The sequence below is a fragment of the Clupea harengus genome, unplaced genomic scaffold, assembly GCF_900700415.2.
Source record: "Clupea harengus unplaced genomic scaffold, Ch_v2.0.2, whole genome shotgun sequence".
Taxonomy (NCBI): Eukaryota; Metazoa; Chordata; class Actinopteri; order Clupeiformes; family Clupeidae; genus Clupea; species Clupea harengus.
The window spans coordinates 28,732-41,976 of record NW_024879806.1 but is presented as its reverse complement, the minus strand read 5'-3'; the positions used below and the strand labels follow the sequence as shown (position 1 = coordinate 41,976).

At 44.8% G+C, this 13,245-nt stretch overlaps 1 long non-coding RNA gene across 1 annotated transcript in view; it reads left to right on the top strand.

The window, feature by feature from the left end:
- Positions 1-327: 327 nt before the first annotated feature.
- Positions 328-13,245, top strand: part of LOC122130418 — a 36,484-nt gene continuing 23,566 nt past the window's right edge. Inside the window, exon 1 of the long non-coding RNA XR_006151877.1 lies at positions 328-389. This is a non-coding gene — a long non-coding RNA (uncharacterized LOC122130418). The remainder of the gene's footprint in view (positions 390-13,245) is intronic.

The following is a 13,245-nucleotide window of genomic DNA, read 5'->3' as shown; positions in this document are numbered from 1 at the left end:
GGTTTACATGGAGCAGCCAGAGGAGGGCTTTGATATGGAGGTCATCAGCTCTCAGCACACAGAGCCCATCTGGAGAGCCAAGATCCGCAGAGACGACTACTGGCAGCCCAGCAGGACCCAGGACAGGTCGGCAGCCAGGTGGCAGCTGGCTTTGTGGACCAGAACAGGGCAGAGCTCATCAGCAGGGTGACAGAGGTGATGCCCATAGCTGACGAGCTCCTCTCCCAGGGAGTCATCGTCCGGGAGACCTACTCTAACATCCAAGCTGCTCCCACCAGTGAGGACAAAATGAGGGTCCTTTATGAGGGCCTGCACTCAGCTGGAACTCAGGGCAAACTGGCCTTCTACAGGATCCTTCAGGCACAGCAGCGCCTCCTAGTGGAGGATCTGTGGACAGCGTGACCACAGCAGGGCACCCAGCCTGCCAGGGTCTACTCTCATCTCAGAGATCCTGCCAAAATACTGCTCCTCTTTCCTCAAGATCCTGAGTGTTTCTCAAAGTCAAGGATGCTTCCTTGGTAGGATGGGTCCTTTTTAGTCCTTCCAAGTCGGGTCCTTCAAACGCTACGCAGGACTCCTTCCTAGCATTCAGAGAAGTCTGTGGTGACACACTGCCAAATACTGCTCCTCTTTCCCAGAGATCCTGTAGTTTCTCTGGTGATATACTGCCAAATACTGCTCCTGCTTCTCTGGTACGTGAATCGGGTCTGATTGAACATTTACTGCTGGATGGTTGATCACTAGATTCATTAATTTTCAGAAGATACATTAATATAAATATTTGATTTTGTGGCTTTTTCATATACGTGTCCAACCTCCTTGTTAAACCCACATTGCACATATATATTTGACATTGAAAAATGGTAATATTAAAGAATGTATATTTTCATACTAGTGTAAGGCAGTGTATGTACCACGCCGCTAGGTGGCGCTGCAGCCCTGTTGTGTTGTCTGATAATTTGTTAGTATGAATTAATTGTGTACCTTCTGATAACCTGTGTTTTGCCTAGGACGCCATTTTATCTTTAATGTTCACGACCCATCCTCTAGGTACGGTGAAACTGTGATGGAAACATTAAATCTCGCCACCCTTTCAAACCGCCTCATCTCCCGTGTCAATTTCCGCTAACCTAAACCATCAACATCAAACACAACGCAGAGTAGCAGCGGGCCGTTGGATAGCGAAAGAGAGGGTTACACTAGAAATTGTCTTTTACATCGATGCATTATTATTATTTACGCCACTTTAACTTCTCTTGTTATATTGTACTATGCTGTAATAAAAGAATAAATTCATAAAGTGTTCTAACGTTCATTCACCAAACAATGTAGTCAGTGGAACAGTACTCTGTGCTTCTCTGCTGCGCCCTTGTGGTCTGGAGTGCATCGGATTGCTCTGCGCTTCCACACACCTTTTCTCTGCTAACACTGGCATGGCACTTTTCCAGCCTCTCTCTTCAGAGGTAAGGTCCTGTACTGGGTCACATGTACCGCCTAATAGGATAGGCTTCATCACTACAGACACACTAAATCAAACACAGATAGGAATGGGCTTCATCACTACAGACACACTAAATCAAACACAGATAGGAATGGGCTTCATCACTACAGACACACTAAATCAAACACAGATAGGAATGGGCTACATCACTACAGACACACTAAATCAAACACAGATAGGAATGGGCTTCACTACCTCCCCTGGTGTGAAAGCACAGAGACAGAGGCTGCGGTCGGAGTCAAAAAAGAAAAACAATATGTTGTAAAGATAAAGAACAGAAGCACTCAAACCCTTCCTCAAGCATGTAGAGAATTGGACCAGCTCTCGTCATGGCTGCCACTTAGATACTTCAGGCTTATTTCAGTCAGTTAGGAACCTTCTTAAATAAGAAATACTTTTTGACCATAGTCATGGTTTTAGTCGATCCCCATGATGTCTGTAGACAGAATCAGAGTCCTGGCCCTGAACCCTGTAGGACACTGGACCCGTCTGTTGTTGAGATGTGTCATCATTCACTCACTCACACACACACTCACACTCACTCACACACACACACACACACACACACACACACACACACACACACACACACACACACACACACACACACACACACACACACACACACACACACACACACACAGGGCCCAGCGGATCGGGTGTGATCTGAACCCTGTAGGACACTGGACCCGTCTGTTGTTGAGATGTGTCATCATTCACTCACTCTCACACACACACACACACACACACACACACAAACACAGGGCCCAGCTGATCGGGTGTGATCTGAACCCTGTAGGACACTGAACCCGTCTGTTGTTGAGATGTGTCATCATTCACTCACTCACTCTCACACACACACACACACACACACACACACACACACACACACACAGGGCCCAGCGGATCGGGTGTGATCTGAACCCTGTAGGACACTGGACCCGTCTGTTGTTGAGATGTGTCATCATTCACTCACTCTCACACACACACACACACACACACACACACACACAGGGCCCAGCGGATCGGGTGTGATCTGAACCCTGTAGGACACTGGACCCGTCTGTTGTTGAGATGTATCATCATTACAGTTGAATGAGATTGAAAGTTTCCATAGCCTAGCCCCTGTGTTTTATATTATTTTAAATCAGACAAATCTTCATATTTATCTTTCTGTTTTCAGGCTGGAAACCTGTGAGTAGACAGAGCAGACAGCCTCGGTCCTGACGGCACATTGTGTTGTGTGTGTGTGTGTGTTATCAGACATGTTATCATACTAAGAGTGCCTTTAACAGACATAGAGCAGCACTAGACATGTGCAGGATCACACACACACACACAAACATCAACCATGAGACATACACGTAAGACACACACACACACACACCATGAGACATACAAACAAATCAACATGAGACAAATCTCAAAGTTGACTCATGACCCTGATTGCGGATGACTAAAGTAATTTGTATATAATTTGTATATAATTACAATTTGTAAAGTAATTATCCTTTTCCATACACCCTTGTGACCAGCAGCACGTTATGTCTTTCCCTTTATAATTCTAAGTGGAAGACTTTCAGAGTGAAATTTTTAGTACACACACTTAATCGTCCAGACGTTTATTCACCTTCAAACCCAACAGAGAACCAGACACACACAGACACACACACTTTCAGGTTACCCAACAGAGTACCACAGAGCAACAGAAACCTGCCCAATAGAACTTAAGGCTGAAAATGGAGCCTGAAGAATAGGCCCACACCATAGAGCTTAGACAAGCCCAAGACCTTACTTCCCCATCAGGAGTGACTGAGGTCTACTTCCTGTCAGGAGTCAACTACATCACTATCTATTCAGTAAAAGAACAAGCACACTTATTTCAGTCCTTAGTTTGTTTGATGACAAAAAACAGTTGTGAAGTGCTAAATAAGCAGTTAACCTCTTATGATACCATTTAGCTATGAGAGGCACACATACAGGCACAGGCACACATACAGCGGGTAAAATAAGTATTGAACACGTCACCATTTTTCTCAGTAAAAATATTTCCAAAGGTGCTATTGACATGAAATTTTCACCAGATGTTGGTAACAACCCAAGTAACCCATACATACAAAGAAAACAAATTAAATAAGTTCAGAAATTAAGTTATGTATAATAATGTGAAATGACACAGGGAAAAAGTATTGAACACATGAAGAAAGGGAGGTGCAAAAAGGCATGGAAAGCCAAGAAAACTGCTTAAATCTATCAGTAATTAGAAAGCAATCCGGCCCCTTGTCAGTGCAAATTAATATCCCAACTGATGATAAAATGGCCTATAAAAAGGTGTAAATATCAGGACAATCACCAAATCGATATGTCTACCTGGGCACTTCACAAAGATATTTCCAGCAACTTCACGAATTTTACTTAGCAATTTAACAACACTACATTAACTTAAGTAGCCTTAGCATCGTAAACAAGCTAACGTTAGCCCAACTGCAACATCACAGTAACAAAGTGATGGAATCACAATATAGACGACAAACTTTAGACAAAGGACCATGAGGTGAATCAAAGGGTTCTGGAGGTGTATTTCAAGGCACTCCTGCAGGGAGTCAATTCCAACATCAAGTAGAGGCAAGGAAGAGACTAAAGAGCCTCACAGTGTTACAGTTTATATACAAGTCAATCATGGGAGGTTACAGTGGGGTCATGGGTCAGCATTGGTTTGTTACAGGTCAAGGTGGGGAAGGGGGCATGTGAGTGGGAGGGGATCTTCCTATGGTGGAACACACACACACACAGGCCCAAAATGGTGGACAAGTGATGTGTATTCCACCACCTGGGGCAGGGAGGATGTCTGCTAGGGTTCAAGGGGCTTTAACCAAAGGTGTACCCAGACTATCAATACACACACACACACACACACACACACACACACACACACACACACACACACACACACACACACACACACACACACACACACACACACACACACACACACACACACACACACACACACACACACACACACACACAGGAGAACATGCTTGCAATGCAATGGTAAGTATATAAATTAATGGTAATATCAATTTCCATCAGTCCCCTATTTGAATATGTAAATATTCACATCTTAAGACTATAACATTCAGCTACCACAGGTGCATGAGACTCCTCTCTGCCATGTCCACACCTATGCAACGTTTCTACGCTGGGGATTTGACCCAGAGGCAATGGCCTGAGCAGTAACTGGCTTGGAGGGGATGGTGATGACTTTAATACAGAGACGTTCAATTGTCTTGTAGAAGGCTAAGATAACTGTGACAGCCAGGAAGATGCTTACCAGGCCTGATACCGGTGCCCACACTCACTTGGACGTCTCCAAGGTTATATGGGACGGGCATCAGTGTTAACCTGAGGACATATTCCGGCAGATTCAACAGTTAGTATAATCTAAAGTGTCTGCGTAGTCACCCACCATCCCAACAGCCAAGTTTTTATGGCAGCTATGAGCATAGGCAGAGTGGAGTGCCAAAGAACAACAGACATAAGGGATCTTTACATGAGGAATTGTTATAATCAATATGGTATGCCATGGCTGAGTAGACATCAAACTGAAAACAAAGGAACTGAAGAGATGTGGAGAATGTCTGAGACACCATGCATTAAATGGAGGCAAATGATTCCGTCTCTGTTTTGAGGGTTGGTCACAAAAAGGATTTTAGCCCTTCTCTCACAGGCAGAAGCGAAAACATCAGAGGGGAAATTCTTCTGCAGCTTTGCGTTGCAACAACTCTTATTTAAGCTGTGAGTGATAGTTGCACATCCACCAACCCAATCCACCAAATTATTCCCTTTCCCTGCACAGACTACTATATTGACATATATGAGCCTAAACATTCAAGGGCAATTCAGTTCATGGAGTGGTAATGCAGGCAACATCAAGCTTGGAGAAGGGGTTGAAGGAAGTCCGTAGATGATGGTAGGACCTCGTGTAACTGCGCCTTGGGTGCGACTGAGACGGTCAGGGGGTGATGGTAGAATCCTCCTGGTCTGCGATGTGCTCTCGGGACCCAGATGATGGGGATGGGGTCGGTGCAGCAGCCTGGGTGCATCCATGTCCACTGTATCTGAGGAGACAGGAAACAGGTGACAGTATGCATAGCAGAGGCGGTTGGCAGAGCAGAGCACTGGTTGACACAGGCAGATTCACAGGATAATACAGTACATTTCACAATAGACACAGACAACCCATGGGACATAAACATAAAGACGAGCATGGCCATACCAGACCTACTTACACATCAGGTATGACCGTCATAAGTAGTAAGTTAGTGCAACATGCAACATTTAGCCGGCGGGTAGTCAAGCAAACCTCTTGGTCTGGGAAAGATGGTACCATTTAGATGTTGATTTCCCGTGTCCACTAACACTGATGTGGGAGTGACCAGCAATACTGGAAAAGGTTCCTTAAACTTAGATTGGAGCGGATTAAGCACGCTGATGTTCTGGACAATTATCATATTACCAATGTTAGCTTTATATTAACATTCCAGATCGAATTGAGTTTTATCATTTGTTGTATGCTGGAAGGAAAATGCTTTGAGGTGGTCATTTTGGAGGGTTACAGAAAATAATTTCAGACACTGAGTCAGTAACTAATGCAGAGACACCTATATTGACTGCGCCTTTTGCTGCTATGTCTGCTTGATAGTTCCCCTCTTGTTCCTTGCTATAATTCACTGTGTGGTGGTTTAACATAGTGCCAGTATGTGCGGTACTTGTGAAAGCAATTCCACGAGAGTCGTGATTTTGCCGGCGTGACTAATCGGTGTCTGTAGTGGTCAAGTCTGTCAAGTATCCCCTCTTTTTCCAAACAAGGCCATAAGAAAGGAAGACTGAAGTGAGGGGTCACTCCTCAGGCCTACCCTAACTACATCCCTGGCTTTCCCCATCAACCTCCCCATTACAGCCTCCACCTGTGATGAAACGTCAAACTTCTGTTTCTTGATGTATGCTTTCATTAATTCAACCTATTCCTTCACTGTGTATTTGTCAGTATTATCACCCCTGAAAAATCACAGGCTCCTTGTCAGACCGTACAACAACATTAACTTGTGTGTTCTCACTAAGTGTACTTGCACTACCACTTGGCTGGGTGTTCTGGGCATTGTGTAGACTGGACTGTGCATCACCTGCATGGCGCATAGATGTATTACCCTGAACAACCCCACCAATGACGCCATTAGAAACAAGAGAGGCTGTGATAGACTGGCCTATCTGTGAGCCTAATAGTGAGATCATATCAGTTAACTGATGCAATGTGGCATTTTTATCAAAAGAAGTTGAATAATGTGGCATCTCATGTATCTCGAATAGCCCTACTTTCATGCCACTTGCAATTCTACATAGTAAAACGAAACGTACAACCTCTGCTTGGCCTACCAGACTGTCTCCGCTTAAGCTTAATCACCTTGAATAAAGAAGTTCATCAGATAGGCATCAGCAAGGAAACAAGTTTCTCACGCCAGATGTTTACAGAGTATGCCGACCTCTTTAAAGACGAACTTGGCAAGCTTCCGGTCACTTATTCCATGAAGCTAGACCCCGAGGTCCATCCCATGGTAAAACCTGCACGCAAAATACCAGTGCCAATGCAAGATAAGGTCAAAGCAGAACTGACCCAGATGGTCAACTTAGGTGTGATCACCCCAGTCACAGACCCCACTGAATGGGTTTCGTCTATGGTCGCCACTCACAAGAAAAACTCAGATGACATCAGACTGTGCATTGATCCAAGGGATCTAAATAAAGCCCTGAAACGTCCACACCATCCTATGCGTACCGTAGAGGAAATATCTGCACAAATTCCCCAATTCCACAGTCTTCTCTGTCCTCGACGCAAAATGCTCATTCTGGCAGATCTCACTTGATCACAAGTCATCCATGTTAACGACTTTCAGCTCACCATTTGGCAGATTCCGCTTTCTGAGAATGCCATACGGAATCGACTCAGCCAGTGAGGTGTTCCAGCGTGTGATGGAGCAGATATTTGCTGGATACCCCTGCGCTGTCATTGTGGAGGACATAATCATCGGCGGAAAAGATGACCAAGAGCATGAACAAAACCTCAGAAAAGTGCTAGATCGTGCAAGGATAGTGAACCTTAGGTTTAACCCCTCAAAGTGCAAATTTAGACTTAGAGAAGTCGGTTATGTTGGACATGTGTTCACAAGTGAAGGATTAAAGCCAGACCCCACAAAGACAAAGGCGATCAGTGAGATGCCCATACCGGAAAACGTCACAGCCCTTCAGCATTTCTTAGGGATGATCAACTATTTAGGAAAATTCATTCCTAACTTCAGCGAGATCTCAGCCCCTCTGCGTGAGCTTACATGCAAAAATATTCAGTGGTGCTGGCTGAAACATCACCAGGAGGCATTTGACGCTTTGAAACAGTGCCTGTCCAGTCCACCCACTCTGCGCTACTACAATGTCAAGAAACCCGTCACACTCACCTGTGACTCGGAGCACCATGTCTTCAGGAAGATGCTCCGATTGTCAATGTCCGGGACGAGTAGGCACAGACAGAGATGCACTATGCGCAAATTGAAAAGGGAACTGTTAGCAGTCGTTTTTGCATGTTCCAAATTCAATGATTACATCTATGGGAAGCAGATCCAGATTGACACTGATCATCAGCCATTAGTCACAATACTCAACAAGCCCATACACTCAGCTCCAGCCAGGTTGCAACGCATGATGCTGAGGCTGCAAAAGTAAAACTTCAACATTGTCTACAAAAAAGGCTCACAGATGTACATCACTGATACCCCGTCACGTGCCCCCAGAACAACAACAGAGCAGCACAACAACGAGACAGGTGACTGAGATCATGTCAGTCCAACACATCTCATCCTCCAGACTGACTGAATTGAGGGAACACACTGCTTCAGATCCAGTTCTACAGAAACTGAGCGGTGTCATATCAAAGGGCTGGCCTTCTAAACAAGCTCAGTTACCTCCAGAGATCCGCCAGTACTTCCCCTACAGAGATGAACTGGCAGTTGAAGATGGTGTCATTATGAAAGGCCCAAAGACACTCATTCCCAAGTCTTTGCAAAAGGACTACATCACCATTCTCCACAGAGGCCACCCAGGCTCAGAATCCATTAAACGCAGAGCGCGTGGAATAGTGTTCTGGCCCACAATCACTGAGGACATCGAAAAAGAAACAACTACGTGTCCAGTGTGCAACAGTACAAAACCTCACCAACAAAAGGAGCCACTCAAGCTGCCTGACCTACCCTGGTCAACAGTCGCAACCGACATCTTTGAGTGGAATGGCCAACACTATTTAGTTATAGTTGATTCCTATTCAGGTTGGTTTGAGATTGACCTACTTCGTGACCTAACAACCAACACTGTTATTACAAAACTAAAAAGGCACTTCTGTCCATGGCAGCCCGCACAAACTTGTTTCCGACAATGGCACTCAATTCACCAGCCAACGCTTCACAGACTTTGCCCTAGCCTGGGATTTCAGTCATGTAACAAGCAGCCCAGACGCGAACCACCCTACCCGTGAGCAAGAGACTGTTGTTCCCAAAGTCCAAGAACAACACAGTTGTCAAGGCAGGGCTCGTTCGTAAACGCCTATCACAAAAGGAATGCTATGACAAGTCCAGCAGATCTCTTCATCCCTTACATCAAGGCGAAGTTGTGAGGATGCAAACCCCTCATGGGCATGACCGCCTAGGAACCATCAAGGAAGTCTGCAACGAACCCAGGTCATACATCGTCCAATCAAAAGGAGGAGAATACAGACGGAACCGCAGGCATATCCTCCCCGTCTCTGAACCTCCACCCAGTGGCGTAACGTAGTAACGACGGGCCCAGGTGCAAGATATTATGACGGGCCCCCCTAGTGAACGCAAAAAAAAATCCGCTAATCAAAGGTGTTTGTTATCGATATAAATAGTGTTTAATTAATCAACCTTACATATTTCAGAAGCGATGGCTACACAATGAACTAAGTCTTGTTTGACTCTCAGCAGGAACATTTCTTACCGTAAAAATTGTTAACTGTTGCATGGTTGCTGACACACCACTGAGGGCAGAAGCAGCGATTCTGATCCCAGCTGAACCGCTGCACTGATGACTCCATGGGCTGGCGACTAGTTGACGGCTAGTTAAAAACCAAAATAATCTAATTTAGGCAGCTTTGCCGCCTTCTCCTGTTCTTTTTTCTCTTGCCCTTTTCTACTTCCTCTCTTGTGCTTAAAAGGCATTGTTATGAGTAAAGTTGTACTGTGCAGTGCTCAATGAACTAGGTTATCAGACCTTCAGACCTAGGTTATCAGAATTGGTTTAACTATAGCGTATTGTATTTTCACATGATCAAATAGAGACTTGACATTGGACAACAACATACATATTACCCAGCAATCATCATTGCTAATCACAAAAATATCAAAGAAAATAAGAACTTATTCATTTCATTGAATATTGTTTTGATAGTTTCTATAGCCTATGTAGGATAAGCATATGATTTTGTTATAAATTGCTACTTTTCCCCCAAAAATAATGACAACCATGACTGAGAAGTTTGCCCATTCAAGTGTATATATAGCATTTGACACTTCCGTAAGTTTGTAAACAGCGCATATTTGAACATAAGCATATCCGAGAAAATTTCGCGCTGTACTGAAACTGAGGGTGGGCCCGCTGAGCGACTCCGGTCACTGTGCTTGGATAGAGGGGGCCTGTTGAATGATGCGTGTATATCTTTGAGCCCGGCTACGGGCCCCGACACCCCACGGGCCCAGGTGCAGCCGCACCTGCTGCACCCCCTATAGTTACGCCCCTGCCTCCACCACACTTCACTCCTGCATTTCAGTCACCCACCTCCCGTCCTGAACAACACACACATGGACACACTGAAGAACAAACACTCAACCCCACACAAAACATGAGCCAGGACACTGTCCAATCCCCCAATGGGACAGCAAACAAAACATACATCACCCGCTCTGGAAGAGCTTGCAGGCCAAATCCTAAGTATGTGCAGTAGGCACTAGGCCAATGGGACTGAAAATGAAAAAAAAAAAACAGAAAATGTGAAACTCATGATGTGATTGTTATGTACGAAGCAGAATGTGCTTCGTTTATGGTGACCACCAGGTGGCACCTCTGCCTGTATAAATTCAGGTTATTAAACTGAACTGGAAAGACTTAAAGACTGTGCATGCCATTGAGCAAAGAGAGAAAGACAACTTAAAGACGGTGTTAAAGAGACACTCAGCTGTTTTCTCTACAGAGTTAGGCACAATGAAACAGATTAAAGCCACACTGACTGTTAGACCTAACAGTGTACCCAAATTCTGCCCCCCACGTAATGTGCCCTATGCTCTTCGACCTCGGGTGGAGGCCGAGCTGAAGCGCCTAACTGAGCTTGAGGTGTTCTACACATCTCAGTTGGACACACTACCAGTCAGTAACACTGAGATCAAACGTGACACCCTGTCTGACCCCACCTTGTCTCGTGTCCGAGAAATTGTCTCAACTGGTCGTGTTCCAGCTGCAAAAGACGCAGGCGAAGAGCTGTCGCCCTATCTGTTGCGCCGGAATGATCTCACCATACAACAGGGATGCCTCATGTGGGGTATGAGAGTGATTGTGCCACCTAAACTGCGCCCCCGGGTTCTGAAAGAGCTCCACACAGCACATCCAGGTGTAGTGAGGATGAAGAGCTTGGCACGCAGTTATGTGTGGTGGCCCGGCATCGACTCTCAAATTGAGCTTCACGCTAAATCCTGTCCCCCGTGTCAGAGCGTACAAAAAGCACCTGGGCTAGCACCTCTACACCCTTGGATGTGGCCCTCCAGTCCTTGGGAAAGGATACATGTGGATTTTGCAGGTCCTTTTGAAGGACATATGTACCTGATCACTGTGGACGCCCATTCCAAGTGGCCTGAAGTGCATAGGCACCGGAATGGTGCAACAACGCCTTGACACATTCCTGCTGGCATATCGCAACATCCCCCACACCACAACAACTGAAACGCCAGCCATGTTGTTCCTTGGACGCCGGCTGCGTTCTCGTCTGGATTTCCTGAAACCCAGTGTTGCTGGAACAGTGCACAGATCACAGGATGCCCAACAACAACGCCGCCACCAACACTCAAAGGACAGGCAGTTTGCTGTTGGGGATCCAGTCCTTGTGCGTGACTATAGGAAGGGGGAGGAGAAGTGGACACAAGGTATTGTTGTGGAAAAGACAGGCCCAGTGTCGTACAGGGTAAATGTGGGAGTACCAGGGGTATGGAAACGCCATGTGGATCAGATGCTGACACGCCCCGATCCAGAGCTACAGCAGACTGCAGTGGACCTTTCTCTACCAGAGGACCTATCCCCGAGTGATATCTGCACCACACTTCACTCTAAAACACCTCACCCACAAGAGCCTGACGATCGAGTTCCTCAGCACACAGAATCTCCAAAAACACACCAGTCCACTGAACCACCACAGACTGGTGTAACAGAGACAGTAAGACGCTATCCTGTGAGGATCACTCAACCACCCGTACGTTACGGTACTGAGTGAACACATTGTATAATTAATATAACGCTGTAAGACTGTGTGAATTCTGAGACATATTGTTTCCAGTATAATAGGACATCCCCATCATTATTATTTGAGCAGTAATCTTTTCTGTTGTGTTAAAGAAAATATCCTTTGTGTTTATTGACAACATATCTTAGCGGGGAGGAAATGTTATGTACGAAGCAGAATGTGCTTCGTTTATGGTGACCACCAGGTGGCACCTCTGTCCTGTATAAATTCACGTTCCCAATAAACCAGACTAGCTAAGTTGTAGAACAAGCTACAAGGTTTCGTGTCCCTCTCTGTGTGTGCATGTGGATGATTGCATCTAGTTAAAACATACAGGGAACATGACAGTGATTTTGTGATGTGACATGCCGACAGTATAATTTCCCTTACCTGTGATTTAGTTTGAGTTTAGAATTAACTGATTTAGTTTCAAGTGAAATGGCATTTAACTCATTTGTTAATACACATGCATTAGAACATGTTTGTTTATTGATTCCCACAGCCGTAAGCTAAGGAAAGGGGATGCAGAAAATATGTCTATGTTCATCTTGTTTATGTAATGTTCAGTTTGAATTCCTATAACTAGGCACTGCGCATAGTCAGAACGAATATGAATGACGAGCATGACCCACGTTGCCTGTAATGTCTTCACAAGTTCCTGAGTAAAGAAACGAATTATACTGAATCCTGAATTGTGTCACTCGTCTTTCAACAATTACAATTAACAATTTTTGGAATTTCTAAAGCATATCATTGGAACAGCCTATTCAAAATATCAGCCACTTAACAGAAATAGTTCAAGCCTACTAAAATGCTTTGATGGTGAAAACTTGGTAAATTAAAACAGTTTGAACTTAAAATAACAGTTTAAACCCAAAGCAGGTGGGTGAAATATTTCGGTTCGACGAAATTCATATTTTATTGGATAAGCCATTTGCAGTGAGTGTCGTATATAGGTAAGAATTCAACGGACGCAGCTTGGTTAACTAGGAAGTAGGATAGCCTAATGATACTCTAGCATAAAAGAGCGGAACTGTAATGTAAATCGTGAGTATATATATATATATATATATATATATTTCAAGTTTATTATTATTATTATTATTATTAGGAACAAACTTTACTCCATCCCTGTCGG